The following is an 18,042-nucleotide window of genomic DNA, read 5'->3' as shown; positions in this document are numbered from 1 at the left end:
GATGGCAAACGCGAAAGGCCACAGTAACAGCGAAGCTGTTGTGCTAAAGCACCATGTTGTGATAACCTGCTACTGAAATATTTCATGTTGAAGCTCTAAAAAGAATTTGAGGCATGCAAACGACTAGGCAACAAGTAGCCTGTAATTTTGTTGCCATATTAAACACGTAGCTATGATAAAATATTTTGTTTAACCTTCGGTATATTGTTGGGAACATGCAGTCTCATGCTGGAAATATTTGTTTAGCTGCTTTCATTACTTTATAGCTGTGATTGCTTTTCTTGTGCGGGCCTCCTCCGGATCTTCATGGGCAGCAATGTGACGCCAGAAGACGAGAAAAAAAGAATGAAGAGTGTACGCAGGCACCTGGCGCAAAAACTTGCTGATGCACAAAGGAAGTAGTGCCGCTGATACAGCTACAAAGCCTGTCCCAAAAGTTTGTGCAGTTCACGCCACCACACCCTCTGCTGCATTTTTGCTGACTCACTGCACAAGTGAGTCAGCAAAAATGCAGTAGAGGGTGTGGTGGCATGAACTGCACAAACTTTTGGGGCAGTCCTTGTACAGTCATCATCAGCCTATTTTATGTCAACTGCAGGACGAAGGCCTCTCTCCATGATCTCCAATTATCCCTGTCCTGCACCAACTGATTCCAACTAGCACCCGCAAATTTCCTCATTTTGTCGCACCACCTAGTCTTTTGTCGTCCTCTACTGTACTTCCCTTTTCTTGGTACCCATTCTGTCACCTTCACAGTGATCTACTCTATGCATTACATGACCTGCCCAGCGCTATTTTTTTCTCTTCATTTCAATTAGAATGTCGTCTGTACCCGTTTGCTCTCTGATCCAAACCACTCTCTTTCTGTCTCTTAAAGTTATGCCTAGCATTCTTCGTTCCATTGCTCTTAGCGCAGTCCCTAAATTGTTCTCAAGCTTCTTTGTCAGTTTCCAAGTCTCTTTCCCATATGTCATCGCTGATAAAATGCACTGATTGTATACCTTCTTTTTCAATGATATTGGTATGCCTCGTTAATTCGAAGTCATTGGGACCGCAGAAAATCTTCAAATTCGGTTTGCCACGTCCTGTAGTTCGAGGCTCCAAGGGTCATGTTATTTCTAGTTGACCAACTACATGCAGCCTTTGAGAATTTCCACAGTAGCACTCAACAAAACTGCGGATAACATTCAGCAATCCGATAACTTCCCCGAGAGCGGGTGCTCGGAAGGGCTCGTTAGCGCCGCCATTGTCGCTGTGATCGCACATTGGCCGCATCAGCGGTAGCTTCACACTCCAAATCTGAGTAGCATGTTTGTTGATCTTTTTCAAAGTTCAGATACTCGGCGAAGCCAACTGCACTGGATTCGCTATCTCTGCGCAGAGGGCATTGATGCGGTCACAATACTCAGCTCCATCTTCATCAAGTGCACGTGAATAGTCAACATCGACGGTGCTTTCCTTCGAGAAGCCATCGTGTTCAAAACACCGCATGACCAAAGTGGGTTCCACTTGCCTCCATGCATACACAATAACACGTATGGCCTCGAGGAGGTCGATGGAGTACTCTTTGCCGTTGTCGAAGCAAAGGAGCATGCGCTCGAGCAGGTGGTGGCGGTAAATCTTCCTTGTGTGTTGAATGACGCCTTGGTCCATTGGCCGCGAGATCGACGTGGTGTTCGGAGGAAGAAATACCATCTGGATAACTTTCAAGTGTGGGATGACGCCATGCGCTGGGCAATTATCAACAAAGAAGAGTACATTCCTGCCTGTGGCCGCGAACTTGCGGCCAACCTGCCGAACATAATCTTCAAATATTGCGCCTGTGACCCAAGCTTTCTTGCTGTGCCGGTATGATAAGCTCATCTCCTGGCGGCAGCCGTGCATTTTTAAAGCAGCGAGGCTTCCCACTCTTTCCAACTACAAGTAGCGGCAGCTTGTGTTTGCCACACATGTTTGCACTGAACAGAACAACGATTCTTTCCTTGCCCTGCTTTTGACCCTTGACCGCGGTGTCCTTCACTGCAAATGTTTGCAGCATCTTGTAAAAAAGGACTGCCTTGTCAACGTTGTACACATCGTCTGTACTGTACTCGCTAAGCAATGGAGCCAACGTGTGTTCCTTCCAGGCGTCGATGACCTTGTTTGCGCTGCTGCTCTCGCCACAGACTGCTACGAAGGTCAAATTATTGCGCTCTTTAAAACTGCTGAACCATCCATTGCTACACTTGAACTCTGCGTGCCGAAGTTGTAGAGCCAAGTCGCTGGCCATCTCCCGCAGTATCATCCCATTGACGGGAAGGTGGGCTGCGTTTGCTTTCTGCATCCAGCGAAGTAAAGCTGATTTCACATCTTGGTACGTGGGAGCCCGTACTTGCGACCGCTTCAAAAAGAAAAGGGGGAGTTATATATGCAGTTGAATCCCGCTACAACGAAATTTACGGTGCCCGAAAAAAATTCGTTCTTCGTTATCACGGAAATTTGATACGAAACGCAGAAATAATTGCCCAAGCAGCAGCAAAAACTTCTAATGCCAAAAATCTGTAAGCATGGCTTGCTTGCGCTTCATGGTGAGCAATGCTGTCACGTGATTTTCACATTCAGTCTACAGACCCATCGCGACATCGTCATCACGGATATCAACAAAATTCCTCATTACATCGAAAGCGTCCATCACCTGTGAGGCAGTTGCCTCAGCAGGCACATCCTGTACGTCATCTTCGACATCAGAAGAGTCTTCATCATTGCAGGCGGCTTTGATAATCTGCTCATCATTCACCTCTTCATGAACTATAGCACAATCGTCAGCACCGATGTATTCATCAAGCTCGAGATTAGGCAACACGTTTCCCATTTTTTCCAGTGTTTTCCAGGCGGCCGTGATCCCCGGTGCCGCTGACGCCTCTTCGTCGGTGTTGCGCTAGCAGAGTCTAAGGATAATGAATAAAGGGAAAATGAGACACCCACCTGTTCGTAGCAATTGCTGCAAAGGAAACCCATACGGGTTCCTCAAAAGAAAAGCCTCATAGTTGAAGAAAAATTCGTCCTGGTCAGGGACTTTTTCTTCAACTATGAGGCTTTTCTTTTTAGGAACCCGTATGGGTTTCCTTTGTAGCAATTGCTACGAACAGGTGGATGTCTCATTTTCCCTTTATTCATTACTTCTCTCCACCTTGCGGATTTCCGCAGAACTACTACGTCAGAGTCTAAGGATAGATCTTCGGCAAATCCGGGTGCCTAAAACAGTTTGCAATTATTGAGTGACCCAGTGTGTTCCAGGCAGCAGACATAATTTGCAGTGCCACGTACATGTCCACCTTCGTGTCTTGGCCGGTTTTACTGTTGAAGAGCAGCCGCTGAATTAACCTCCCGCGGTAAGCGCGCTTCAGGCTCAGAATCACACCCTGGTCGAGAGGGTGTAGGACAGATGTGCAATTTGTAGGGGAAAACATCAGCTCCGTGTTAGTGAGCTTGACTTCTTCGGAGTGATGGTCTGATCAATTGTCCAGAAGCAAGCAAACTTTATGGTCCTGCCGCTTCATGTTGCAGTCGAATGCCACCACCCACTCTGTGAAAATAGCGCGGGACGTCCATGACTTGTTCGCCTTGTACTGCAAGGTAGGCTACGGGATCCCTTGAAACAGTGCGGCTTGGCACTTTTCCAATGCCTAATGGAGGACGCTTGTCTGAGCCATCCATGTTTGTGCAAAGCAGCACCATCACACATTTTTTGCTGTTTGCCGCCGTGACAGCGCTGCCCCTTAATGTTGAGCATCCTGGCCGGCAACATCTTGTAGAATAGCCCAGTCTCATTGGCATTGTAGATGTCTGCCGGCGTGAAGTTGCCTAAAATGCCGGCCACATTGCTCACCTTCCAAGCTCCGTCAACGTCTGCGGACATCGATTTGCTGCACAACACTTTTCCGATGATGTTATGGAGGACCTTGAAACAGTTCAGCCAGCCAACGCTGGCTTTAAAATCGTCAATGCTGAGTAGGCAGGCGTGGTTCAAGGCTTTTTGCTGGACGATGCTTCCATTGAGGAGGAAGTTCTTTCCTCGTACTTCAACACACCACGCATGCACCACCTTGTCCAGCTCTTCATGGAGGGGCCGCGTCACCTTTTTGTGCTTGGAAGATGTGCCTGAAGCAAGTGCCTTTTTTACGCTGTCCTTATTTCCTAGAATCGTACACAGCAAACTGGCCGGAATCCCAAAGTCTTCAGCGATTGCCACTTCCTTCCTTCCACTCACAGCTTGGGTGATGATTTCAGCTTTCTGCTTGAGGGAAAGGGTTTTGCGTTGACATCTCGTCCCACGCATGGATGAAAGCTCGTTGTCGAAGAGACACGCTGCGAGTGACGTGACCACGAAAAAAAAAACGCAAAATGGCGAAACTGCTATCACATGATTTCGTGCTTACTACGGCTTTGGTTTTAACTTAAACTTTTGCCAATAACACTTGTTCTGGTTTTGATTTTGACTGTGAAAATTTCGTTGAAGCGGAAACGCTCACCAAAAATGGCTCGTGCAGAGAAACTTGGGGCTATAATTTCTATGGGATACTGACGGGGAATTAAAAATTATTCGTTGTAGCGGTATTCATTGTGGCGGGATTCAACTGTGTTAGATATATATGAATATGCTAGTTCTATGAAGGCCGGGTGTATTACTGTGTAATAAAACTTTGAAATGATCAATCAAAGGTGTATTTTCTATACAGCAACTATCAGCGTAGTCAAGCATGCTTGGTACGCAGACCACTATAGGGATGTATTCTCAGAAGATCACTTTCAGAGGTAGTTTCACTTTTGCGAGGATCAACAATGGACAGCTGCACACAAGCGTCGGGCAAATGCAAGAATCTTGACGGCTGAATCGTGAAATCTCGCAAAAGTGAAGCTATCGCTCAATGTGATCGTCGGAGAATGTTGCCTCAGGCGGCAGCCAATAGTAGGTATCAGCAGACTTACAGGCCGCCAGGCTTACAAACTGACAGACTTACAGGCTGACAGGCTTACAGGCTGACAGACTTACAGGCTGACAGACTTACAGGCTGACAGACTTACAGGCTGACAGACTTACAAGCCAAAATAACGTATAGCCGACAAGCTGACAGGCTGACAGCCTGTTGGGTTTCTTGACTGGGGCCCTGTCGGCCTCGGCGGCATTTGCCGCGGAGGACAGGAGAGCGCTTTAGGCCAAGGTTCCTTCCGTACTTGGCAGCCGCACCCTCATCCCGCCAGTTCCATGACCGACCGAGCGCCACACCGTTCCTTTAGTACTTGGGCAGCAACAAAGTCGGGTCGTTACTCCTTACTCGCCGCAGGAAGCGACCGGCAGCCGCCAGCCTTTTCAGACTCGGCAGCGTTTGCCGCGGAGGACGGGAGAGCGCTCGCACCACGGTTCCGTGTGTACTAAGCGGCAGCAGCTCTCGACCGTCAGTTCCTTGACCGACCGCACGCTTCGCCGTTCCCCTCGTACTGGGCCAAGCAGCAGGTCGGGTCGTCTTACTCCCCTTCCGCGCAAGAGCGCCGAGGTGGACAGAAAGCCCACACATTCTGCGTTACGCCGTTTCTACCCGCGGGCGCGGCCAAGCCAACCGTCCAAGGTTGCAGCCTGCGTCCACTGGGCGCAACAAATTTGGCACGGGGCGCCCCTCAATATTCAGGCAGTCCCCGGCATGTTCGGGTATAGCCGTCCCCGCGTCCAAGCGGGGCCAGCGGCGGAAAGCGTCGGGCGCAGCGAGCTGCTTCACCCATACGGGGTTGAAACAATGGCGCTCGTCACCCTTCACAATCCGGTAATGATCCTTCCGCAGGTTCACCTACGGAAACCTTGTTACGACTTTTACTTCCTCTAAATGATCAAGTTTGGTCATCTTTCCAACAGACCGGCGCAACCGAAAGGCCGCGCCGGACATCGGTCCGAAGACCTCACTAAATCACTCAATCGGTAGTAGCGACGGGCGGTGTGTACAAAGGGCAGGGACGTAATCAACGCGAGCTTATGACTCGCGCTTACTGGGAATTCCTCTTTCAAGGGGAACAATTGCAAGCCCCTATCCCAATCACGAAAGAAGTTCCACGGGTTACCCAGTCTTTTCAGACAGGGATAAAGACACGCTGCTTCCTTCAGTGTAGCGCGCGTGCGGCCCCGGACATCTAAGGGCATCACAGACCTGTTATTGCTCTGTTTCGTGCGGCTAGGAGCCGCTTGTCCCTCTAAGAAGGTTGTAAGGTGCTGGGAACCCCGCACCTATTTAATAGGCTAGAGTCTCGTTCGTTATCGGAATTAACCAGACAAATCGCTCCACCAAATAAGAACGGCCATGCACCACCATCCACAGAATCAAGAAAGAGCTCTCAATCTGTCAATCCTCCTAGTGTCCGGGCCGGGTAAGTTTTCCCGTGTTGAGTCAAATTAAGCCGCAGGCTCCACTCCTGGTGGTGCCCTTCCGCCAATTCCTTTAAGTTTCAGCTTTGCAACCATACTTCCCCCGGAACCCAAACACTTTGGTTTCCCGGAAGCTGCCCGCCGAGTCATTTGCGTAACTCAGGCGGATCGCTGGTTGGCATCGTTTATGGTCAGAACTAGGGCGGTATCTGATCGCCTTCGAACCTCTGACTTTCGTTCTTGATCAAAGAAAACATTCTTGGCGAATGCTTTCGCAGTAGTTCGTCTTGCGACGACGGTCCAAGAATTTCACCTTTAGCGCCGCAATACGAATGCCCCCGTCTGTCCCTAATAATCATTACCTCGTATTCCAAAAACCAACAGAACAGAAACGAGGTCTTGTTCTATTATTCCATGCAAGTTTATTCAGGCGACTCGCCTGCGTTGAGCACTCTAATTTTTTCAAAGTAAAAGCACCGGCCTTCTCGAGGCACACAATGAAGTGCACCAAGAAAGGACCGGCAGGATGTTCAGTCCGAGATCGCATCGGGTAGATGCACTACTCGTCTGGAACTGAGATCCAACTACGAGCTTTTTAACCGCAGCAGCTTTAGTAGACACTATTGGAGCTGGAATTACCGCGGCTGCTGGCACCAGACTTGCCCTCCAATTGATCCTCGTTAAAGGATTTAGAGTGTACTCATTTCAATTACGGGGCCTCAAAAGAGTCCCGTATTGTTATTTTTCGTCACTACCTCCCCGTGCCGGGAGTGGGTAATTTGCGCGCCTGCTGCCTTCCTTGGATGTGGTAGCCGTTTCTCAGGCTCCCTCTCCGCAATCCTACCCTGATTCTCCGTTACCCGTAACAACCATGGTAAGCAAGTAACCAACCATCGAAAGTTGATAAGGCAGACACTTGAAAGAAACGTCGCCGGCTCGTGGCCATGCGATCAGCACAAAGTTATCCAGAGTCACCACACAATACGGGCTCAAACCCGATCGATCTTGGTCTAATAAAAGCACCCGTCGCCCAAAGGGCTTCAGGCTCACTGCATGTATTAGCTCTAGAATTGCCACAGTTATCCAAGTAGGAAGAAACGATCTAAGGAACCATAACTGATTTAATGAGCCATTCGCGGTTTCGCCTTATTTCGGCATGTACTTAGACATGCATGGCTTAATCTTTGAGACAAGGATATGATTACTGGCAGGATCAACCAGGTAATCGTTCAACTGCGCGTCCCGCCTTTCAAGCAGGCCGGACGCCGTTTTTGCGATGCCGAGGCCACCTTCAGGCGCCCCAACACGCTTCGTTCTCGCAAAGTGTAGCACTTTGCACAGTCCGAGACGACGGCGTTCGAGCTCGCTACGGCGCCCTCCCCGCAGGGCCGGGTATCGCCACGCGGCAAGAAGCACGCAACATTCTCGATAGACTGGTTGTGTCAACTCGATCGCGGCTTGCGGTTTCTCTCGAGCCCGCAGCACTGGTGGACCGACCGACACTTGCAACGTAGCCGAGACGGCAAAGCCGCCAGGCGACGGGTCACGCCCGCGCCTTCGGCGCTTTCGTATTTGACTCGTCCGAGGTCGATGGGGAACACACCTCGATATCGTGGAAAAAGCGTCGTCCGATAACCAGCCCCTAACGCATCAAGCGGATGAGGCTGCAGACGTCAGCTGTGTGATCCACAGGAGCGATACCGGGGACACGCTTGACGGGCACGAAGCCCCGCCGCACATCAATCACCCAGGTCGCTTTGGGGGCGACTGCTCTCTGGGACCCCCATATAATAGCAGCGATAAGTACCCAAACCTCCATGGGGCCGAACTCGTGCCACTTTCGACGAGCGTTTGGCGGAAATCGTGCCGCCTCGTAACGCCGCGAGCAAGATTGAAAGCTTACGTCGGCAGCACAATGCCGAAGTCGTGAAAGCGCAGCGCGTCTAACGAATGAGCGAACGGCAATTTCTCGCGAATGGCCAGTGCCGTTTCCTGAACGATCGCCTTTCGGTCCCCCTGCGGGGCGGCCCCCGGCCGGTCGATTCGAGGAAAGCTAGCGCGGCCCCTTCGCCATTTCCGAACACGAGTGCGACCAGCGCGGGCGGCGTGCTCGACGCCCCGGCTGACGTCGTTTCGGACTTTGTCTCTTCGAGCGCTCGAAGCCATGTCGGGGCCGACGCCGACGTCTGCGTGGTGTTTCCACGGTTCCCGGCACGACACAATGGGGCTGCGTGCATGATGCCAGCGATTCCGTCGTGGCCGTGCGGCGGTGTACACGCATAAGTTTCGTGAAGGGTATCGAGCTCCCGCCGCCCCGGCTGACGTCGTTTCGGACTTGGTCTCTTCGAGCGCTCTTAGCGATGTCGAGGCGATCGCCGACGTCTGCATGGTTCCCAGTGTGCTACAATGCAGCAGTCTGCCGCGCGACGCCTCTTGGTTACCGAGGCAAGCACGGCGATTTCCTGAAGCGAGCGCATTCCGCCGGGGCAGCAGCGGGCTTTGCGCTTTCGGGAGTGCTCTTGCTGTAAAATTTGAACGGGTGCAGCTGCACGAAGCGAGTGTATTTATTTTCTCTCTATCTCTCTCTTTGCCTTTGAGGCGACTGTAATTTTAATTCAAATGCAATTGGAGGCGGGAGCAACCTGATGAGAGTAGGTTGACTTCGGCACAGCTTGTAGTTTACAAATTGCTTTCAAGCTTTGAGGACATACACCTTCGCGCCATCTGCTTTTCCCGTCTCTTTGGCACTTTACAGTGTGTGCTGCATGCTCTGCATTCTAAAGAAACACGCCTGTTTGTCTCCCTCTCTTACGTTCTTCTTCTCTTTTTACTCGCTGTAAAATAGAATGCTACCACAAGCCAACAACCTTTGCGTGTTTTTTTTCTCTCTTCCCAAGACGTTTCTGCCATTACTGGGCTTCTTCGATTTTCGGAGTTCTGGGAGCCCGCTGGCAGCCAGACGGCCGCCAGCTAGTTCCGGTTCTGAGAGGAAATTGCGTCATTGTCAGGTGGGCTGAAATTTGAAGGCGAGCCTCAGTTCGTAAAATCGAATGCCGCGGAAGGAGCGCCGGCGTCGTCTGCTCGCTTGCGCGTTCTCCGCGTGTAAACATGATTGCCGAAGAACTCCTCCGAGTGGCTACATCGCTGTTCAGCCTGCTTTTCGCGAGATCATCCCGTAATGACAACGCCGACGAAGATTTCATCGGTGATGAGTTCGCATTAGTTCTCCATTTAACGAAGCTGCAAAGACAGGATCGGCACAGGGTGCCTTTGTACGTTGAAAGTGTCGTGCCAATGTACCTGGAATTTGAGTTTAAGAAGTTGTTCCGGCTCTCAAGAAGCACGTGTGGAGCCCTGGTCGAGGAGTTCGAGGCGTCGAGCTACTACCCAGAAGGTACCCGAGGACGTCCCCGAATTTCGGCCGAGAAAACGGTTCTTATTGCGCTAACGTACATAGGCACGCAACAAACTATGTATCACATTGCCGACAAGTTCGATGTCAGCGAATCAACCGTCCACGCTGCACTTAACCGTGTCTTGGATTTCATCTTCTCCATAAGTGCGAGAGAAGTCTGCTGGCCTGACCGCGACGAAAAGGAGCGGAGCAAGCGGGCGTTCTTGGGGTTGGTTCGTCGCAGGTCGGGACTCCCGGACGTTATCGGTGCCATCGATGGATGTCACGTCCGCATTTCTAGGCCGTCGGAGTCTGAGCAAAGTTATTACAACAGGAAGAAATTCCACTCGATCATTCTTCAGGGGGTCTGCAATGCAGATATGCTGTTCATCGATGTGTTCATCGGAATTCCCGGGAGCGCCCACGATGCTCGTGTTCTCCGGGACAGCTTCGTGTACGACGAAGCACCGGCCAATTGCGAAGGTATGAAATCACCTCATTTCGTTACACTAATGCATATTTATTATAATGCAAAATTAAATTAAGTATAGCACGCAAGGGGTCAGAAAATGCATGCATGTATGCCCACAGGCAAGTAATGAATACCCTGATGATGCGTAGAAGCTCGAATGTTTGATATAGCTGTATATATTTTCGTGTCATATTCAGTCTGTGTGTGTTTCAATTATTTTATCACCATACATTAACCGCCGCAGGAGGCTATCTGTTGGGGGACGCTGCATATCCTTTGACGACGTGGTTGCTGCCACCCTACCGCCAGACTACGGCGAACTGGCAGCCATGGATGAGTGCCTTCAACTACGCGCACAGTAAGCAGCGAGTAGTAATTGAGGGGGCCTTCGGAATCCTCAAAGCGCGGTTCCAGCGGCTGCTATATATTGATGTCGGCAGCATCAAGCAGGCGGTACAGATTGTACTTGCAGCCTGTGTGCTGCACAACAAGGCTCGACGATGCGGCGACGTCGTGGAGGACCTCGAGGCGAGCGACAGCGGTACCGACGTCTCGTCTGCTGAACCCGCCGAAGACGATGACGCACCAGCCCTGTCGGCAGCTGCCTTCCGCGACAGCATCGCCCAGAGCCTCTAAATCACGACGTACTGTATAAGGGTTCCTGATAAGGGTTCGTTCGCAAAGGTTATTTACATTTGTGGCTTGACTGTGATATATATTCTCTTACTGTACTCATGGCACACACACATATACGTTTCGTTTTTTCAGTATCCGTCCACTTGCGTACCTCTTTTTTTTTCTTTTTACTTTGCTTTTATTCTCACGCATTGATCAATTGAAACCAATATAATTTTCATATATGCTCCTGTTTTATATACCTGCACTAGTTCTTTAATATTCACGTGTCTTGCAATTGTGCAGAAATTTAATCATATATACTTCCAGCTTCGTTTCTTCATTGTATGCTTACTTTTGTGATGTCGAGCGCACACGTGTATGTACTTTTTCTTGCTTGTTCACTTCATCCTCAAGAGATATTACTCTTGATATATGCAACTCATTGAGATTCTTTAATTGTTTGTATACATTCTAGTATTTTCATGTGATTACTGTGCCATTGTGTTACACAATTTGTGCACCCTTTTGATAACTAATTTACAATTTGATTAACTATTCATCCGAGCCCACATTATGCCTGCAACCTGGGGTTGTTTACTACGTGCTACATCTTGGAGTACATTCACGTGATGTTCCCTTTTTGAAATGCAGTAGTAGAAATATGAAAGGCAGTCAGCTTTTATTCTCTTAATGATAAAAATAACTTTCATGGCTCTTCTGAACCAGGTCTGTATTGATGATGCTCAGTAACTGCAATAAATATACTTTGCACTTGTATTACTCATGTATTCTTTGCGATGCATTCACACGTGCATACAGCACGTGTTGGCACTACTACATCATTGACTAGTGTATTTTCGTACTACAAGTTTCCGAACAATTGCCTCACTGCATGCATATTGTTTCTTTATTGAAAATCCTACCAGACTAGATAAATATTGCCAAAATTTCAATACAAAATTAGGGGCTCTAAATTTATTTAGCCCACACTATACATGCTAGGCCACACTGCAACATGTAAACTTGTTGCATAATGGCCAGGATTTGGATAATCAACAACCCAAGATTTTTTTTTTCAATGAAATGTTTATTCCTTGGATAAATTTAACTCGCACAAATAGAATAATTCACAGATAACAAAGGTACAACACTACAGTTAAATGGCACAAAAGAATATATAACAAGTGAAAAGGAACAGTTGATATGAAAAAAAAGCACAATGCAACAAATAAAATTAACATAATTTAAATATGAAGGAAAAGCTAGGCAACAACAATTAAAGGGTGCAAAGGAACAATATATAATAAATGAAAAAGAACAATCTATATGATTGAAAAGGTGCAATAAAAGAATTAAAATGAACATTATAATTTAAGTATTAAGGAAAGGCTAGACAAAAGAACAGTATATGTAACAAATTGAAAAAAATTATATGAATGAAAACAAGATGACATAAATAAAATAAATTATAATTTAAATGTTATGAAAAAGCTAGCTATCATCAGGAGCAGGCTGCTGCTGCTGATGTACAACAGCATCTGCCACCTGCTTCAAGACAGCCAGGGCCTCCTGCAAGACAGCCAGGGCCCCCTGATCAAGCCTCATGCGCTCATTGTGGCGCCGTTCTCTGTTTTCTTCCGACTGCTTTAGATAATTTAGAAACCCTTCTATAAGCACCCGGTTTGGATCTTGTCGAGGTCGTCTTCCTGAAGGGCCCTGTGGTGGTTGCTGGGCAGGACTCAGCTGCTGGGCAGGACTGGGCTGCTGGGCAGGACTGGGCTGCTGGGCAGGACTGGGCTGTTGTGCTGGACTGGGCAGTGGTGATGGACAGTCTGGGTCCAGCTCCATCACGTCTTCCGATATGCTGCCCCTACTTGTCTTTGCCTGGGGACTCTCGATTGCTGGCGACTGGGGGCTTGAGACAGCTGACTGGGCACTGGTGGCAAAATATTGTGCCCCAAGTTCAACTGTTTTACAAGATAAACAGCACTCTACACTGAACAACTAGCAAGCAGTAATAATATTACTTATTACCTCATCACTTAATTACAATAAGGAATAGGTGCTATTTAGGCATGGAAGCTAGGTGATTATTGATGGTATGCACACAATGCATTTCCATAAGAAAAAAAATGAATTGTAACTTGCCTCAATACTCGTCGACGTCCTGCCGACGCGACGTAGACAGGATTAAACGAGTGCATAGTCTCGAAGACCTCAGCCAGCTGCCTGAAAAACCGAAATCAAGGCTACTTTTGTGCAAGCTTTTAATTGGCAGACTGCTTTTCGGCATGTACCTTCATAAATAATAAGTTGACGGCTATACAACGGTGGACTCATTGGAATTAAGCTGAAATCTGGTCGATTTGCTGATTTATGAAGTAGTTTCTATTTTTGAGCATCAATTAGGTGCCTACAAAAGAACACAGAGAAAAAGTGTTTTAACCATGCAGAATATATAGCTCGAACACTCAGCCATGCGAGAGCATTATGTCGAATTAAGTCGAACTAACATGCAGGGAAGGGTTTAAAAATGTTTTCTCACTCTTCAAAGTCGCAGGTCCTCCGGTCACTGCCAGACATGCTGTTATGTTGCTTCACTAGCCTGTACTTTTTTTCTAGCGATCTCCACTTATTTTCTATTTGCGAAAAAACCATTTCGCAATTAAACCTCTGATTAATTGCGTCCGCCAGCTTTTCCCAAACCTGTCGTTTAGATTTCTTCCTATTTCTTAAATCGGATTGATAGCTCTTGTACATTTCAATAAGGAACAAAACTTTGGCCTCGGGCCACATCTCCTCTGCCCTCTCCTTTGAGGGACCTGGGACTGCATCTTCTGTCGCTCCATAAAGAACTCGAACTTGCACGCCTTCTGCAACAACAAAACCACGCTGCGCTAAGATTGCATGAGAAGCTACACAAATAGTAATATCGCAATCATGAGAGGAATAGTTTACTGTACCTGCGGTAATGTAGACCGGGTTGCCGTTTTCTGTGATAGGAAGTCCGTCATCATTGAGGGCCGGGAAAATTTCCGTTTCTTCGTCTCCGAGGAGCACTCGTAGAGACATCCTGCAACGGAGCGAAGTGAGCAAGGAATCGGGAGCTGCAACCGCGACGTCTTCGCTAATTGTAGAAAAAAAAAAGAGGATACCACCCATTAGAAACAGGAAGAGATATCACCACAGAAACCGCAAAAGGCGCCGCAACGTAGAAGCACCTAGCCGCAACCTGCGAGACACAAATCAGATGTACGTATACGCAGGACGCGAAAACGAAAGGAGACAAGCGCTGACCAGCAAGTTAAAAGTTTGCCGCCTCGCCTATCGCACCATCTCACAAGTCGGAACACAGTTTAGAAGATAACGACGATACGCGCGCAGTGAGAAAACTCTACACGTGAAAATGATCATATCTCCGAAAGCTGGCAGCGACCGCGTCGCTCACCGGCGTTAACGATGTTTGCGGTCTCTCATCATACACTTTGACAAGACGCGGAAAAACAGGATGTCGGTAAATTTGCGGTGCGGGAATGAATGTCTACAATCTGCGTGGAACACGGCGAAGATAACATGCACACATGTGAGCGCGGCGCGCTGCACGGATAGACGCTTTACGGTAGACACACACACACACAGGTGACAACACAACTTCCATTGCTCGCCGCGTCTCGTATCGCACCGCCTCGCAAGGCGGTACGATGCATTAGAACTTTATAACAACCGAAGGTGACCGTAGCCAGCTGGCTGAGCGAGGTAAAAAGGCCCTTAGAGCCTGCGCTGCGATCCGTCAGGTCCCCACAAAGATGGCGGCGAGCTCCCATCGCCTCTTTTAGTCGTCTGCTAGCCAGAGAACTTCCAGAGAGCAGCCAGACCAAAATCGTCCTGGCAGGTTCTGGCAGCCCGCGGGTAGCCAGAACCGTCCAGCCCGAGCAAAACGAACGCCCGGCGGAAGTGCGTAGCGCGGTGGGCGGAGCAACCCGAGAAAAACGAAGACGCTCTGGCTGGCTCTGGCAGCCCGCGGGTAGCCAAAAGTGGAAAATCGAAGAAGCCCACTCACTGGCTCTCGTTCGCTCGCGCCATCTACCTTTATTTCTGTATAGCAAAGTCCGTAGGTTTTCCTAGTTCTGTACACAGATGGCGCCAATGCGTTTGCGCGCCAGTTTCGAACGACCTGGCTGTACTCACGTTCCTCACTTAAATGTTTCAAATGGCGATTGCGGAAGGGGTGGTCCTTTCTTCTTGTGCAAGGCTGAGCTTTCCAGCTGCGTTTAAGGTATGCTAGCATGTGTGCGTGTGTATGTATATATATATATATATATATATGTGTGTGTGTGTGTGTGTGTGTGTGTGTGTGTGTGTGTGTGTGTGTGTGTGTGTGTGTGTGTGTGTCTGTGTCTGTGTACGTATATATGTATATGTGTGTGTATATATACATATACACACGCGTGCGCGCGCGATAGTGGTAAAGATTATGAGGTAGCACTTTTTTTTAACATAAAATACCTGTGCTTCACATGGCGATTCTTCTCCCCCCTCTGTTTCCGGTTGGAAGGAGTGCGCAGTCTTTTCTATATTTATTTTTTTCATTCACTTCTATGTTGCTCGTCTTCGTGCATGGGGCACGCTACCTAATTCTACCGGTCGATTCTACACGTTGCAATCCGTCCCGGCCTGTGCCGTATCAAAATTTTCAGTGGGCCTTGCGGTAAATAAAAAGAAATGAAGGAAATGCGCGTGGTATATTACACTTGCGCTCGCGCTTGAAACGAATGCCTCAAAGAAAGTCACCTCGAGCGGGCGCATTCAGACGGAAGTAAGCATTCCCCTTGCGCGTGTTTTCCGCTCGCTTGCTCCGTTTTCTACGAGGTTGCCGTCGTTGGTTTGGCCTTACAAACAAGCTTGTACTCGGGTCTCGTTTCTACGCAACAGCGTTTCGTTAATAGCGAAAGACTGAGGCGTCGCGAGTTTATTCGTCAGATAGAGAGCATAGAGTCTCTAGACAGGCTGAATTTTATAAAATTGCCCACGCTGTTGCTGAGGTTACCAATGTCGGCAGGGCGCGCACAAGGCAGTAGTACAGTGGAGTGAAGTGAAGGACATCGCTTCTCGGCCTTTTGGCTAAGAACGCTGCCCCAGGCCGAGAAGACTTCGTCAAGCTTCGTCATCGTCCCCCCGGAGGTCGCGTCGGGATCACGCCGGACCTCCAGGAGTCTACGAGCGCCTTTCGTCCAGGAGCAACCCGCCAGCCTGCTTTCCTGCCTGCCCGAGTGCCATCTGCTGAGCGGCGGAGCAACCCGGCGGGCCTCCCCAGCGCCTGCCGAGCGGCCGATGATCACGGGAGCCAGCCCTTCTGCAAGCGCCCCCTGTCGAGCCGCCGGCCAACCCCCGACCCATAGCGGAGCCAGCGCCACCTGCTGAGCCCGCCGACTACCAGGGTAGAGCGGCGCCCAGCGCCAGCTGCACGTCACAAGTGGAACCTAGTTCCGACACGAGTTTCGGAGGAGCCACGCCAGCAGCAGCATGGCAACGCCCCCCAGCACTGAGACCAGCTGTGAGACCCCTTTGAGGGAAAACTGTTTTTTGTTTGATGCTCCTGACGGAGACATTTCCATTGATGACCTTATCGACGCGATAGAAAGTACAGCTGGGGAAGATAGCGTTTTGGCTCTTCAGCATATGGGCGGAGCAAGATTTCTCGTTTGTACCCGCAATGCCACACAAGCGACTACTTTAACGGTAGCGGAAGGATTCTTTGTTAACAATGTTAAAGTGCCGGTTGACGCGGTTGGACCACCAGTAACTTTTGTCAATGTTTACCGCTACCCTGTGTATTTGTCGGCGGAATCGTTGTCCTTTGCTTTACAGCAGTATGGCAAAGTCAAAAGTATTTCGTTCGCGAAGGCCAACAACCGGTCTAATAAACTGAATGGTGTGCGAGTCGTGAGGATAGAAATGACCAAACCCATCCCAAATTTTCTGACAGTTCAGGGTTTCCGTGTCATGTGTGAATATCGGGGCATGCGGCGCGTGTGTGCGCGCTGTGGGGACGGGGCCCACATGGCTAACGCATGTACCGCCCCTTTCTGTAAGCGATGTGGCGCCTTCGGGCACAATGACGCGGAATGCGAAGAACAATGTAGAAAATGCGGAGCACACCATGGCACGCGAGCATGCTTTCGCAGTCGCACCTAAGCAAAATCGTACGCGGGGCGGCGTGGGCTCTTCCAAAGGCGGATGGAGCGTCAGCACGCGGCACCCCATCCGATAAAGACTTCCCAGCCCTGCCGCAGGCTTCAGGTTTACAGGTGCTACAGCCTCGTGTAACAAAGCCTCCCACCCCGCGTAGGGACTATTGGAATGGTGACGCGCAAAGCGCAACAAATGGTCAGGAATCAACGGGGACAACAAGTACGAAAATGAGCAAGTCAGCTAGCCCGGTCGAATCGACAGATGAAAAATCAACCGAGGGGCCCACTCCAACCAGCTCCTCAGGGGAGACGAGCGATAGCACGATAACCACTGATAATGATACGAACGCAGCCCCAGACAAAAACAATACAACCGAAAGTCCCGTCTCAAGGTTGATCCCCCAAGTGCCAGAACCCGATCCCAAAACGCAGAACTTAAAACAATCACATGTACACTGTAAAAAATTTCCGTAATTTTACGGGGGATTTCTGTCATTATACGGAGAACTGCAGATAAAAATACGGAAAGTATGTCATATTTCAAAAATACGGCAAAATCTGCCGTTAATATACGGAAAGTGCTCTCCGTATTCAGCTTTACGGACATTTTCACTGTAATCATATAACGGCTATACACTGTTTTGGACGAAACAGAGAGAATTCCGTATTTTTGTTATCTGAACATCCGTATATTGTGAGAAAATTTAAGCTGTCTGAATGAGCGCTCGTACTCATAAAGTTTCAGCTAACAATACTTTATTGAACACGCAAACTGTACGCATTATGAAGTTGCGTACAAAATGTGAGAGCTAGCCTTCTACCAAAAGCTGCAATAACAGATCGTATAAATATATATACGCATCTTCTATTCCGGTCGCAGTTTGCCGCGCATATGGACTTTGTAACGCTGATCATATGCGCAAATATATGCGTGTTCTCGCAATGTTCTCAAATTAAGCGCTTTTATAGTTAATAA

At 49.0% G+C, this 18,042-nt stretch overlaps 1 non-coding gene across 1 annotated transcript; it reads right to left on the bottom strand.

Annotated features, from left to right (window-relative positions):
* Window positions 1-5,799: 5,799 nt before the first annotated feature.
* Window positions 5,800-7,615, bottom strand: LOC142567876 (small subunit ribosomal RNA). Its single transcript, XR_012825280.1, has one exon. It is a non-coding gene; the product is annotated as a small subunit ribosomal RNA (ribosomal RNA).
* Window positions 7,616-18,042: the final 10,427 nt, after the last annotated feature.

Source organism: Dermacentor variabilis, unplaced genomic scaffold, assembly GCF_050947875.1.
Source record: "Dermacentor variabilis isolate Ectoservices unplaced genomic scaffold, ASM5094787v1 scaffold_14, whole genome shotgun sequence".
Classification (NCBI taxonomy): Eukaryota; Metazoa; Arthropoda; class Arachnida; order Ixodida; family Ixodidae; genus Dermacentor; species Dermacentor variabilis.
Note: the sequence above shows the minus strand (reverse complement) of the source record. Positions and strands in the feature narration are given on the sequence as shown.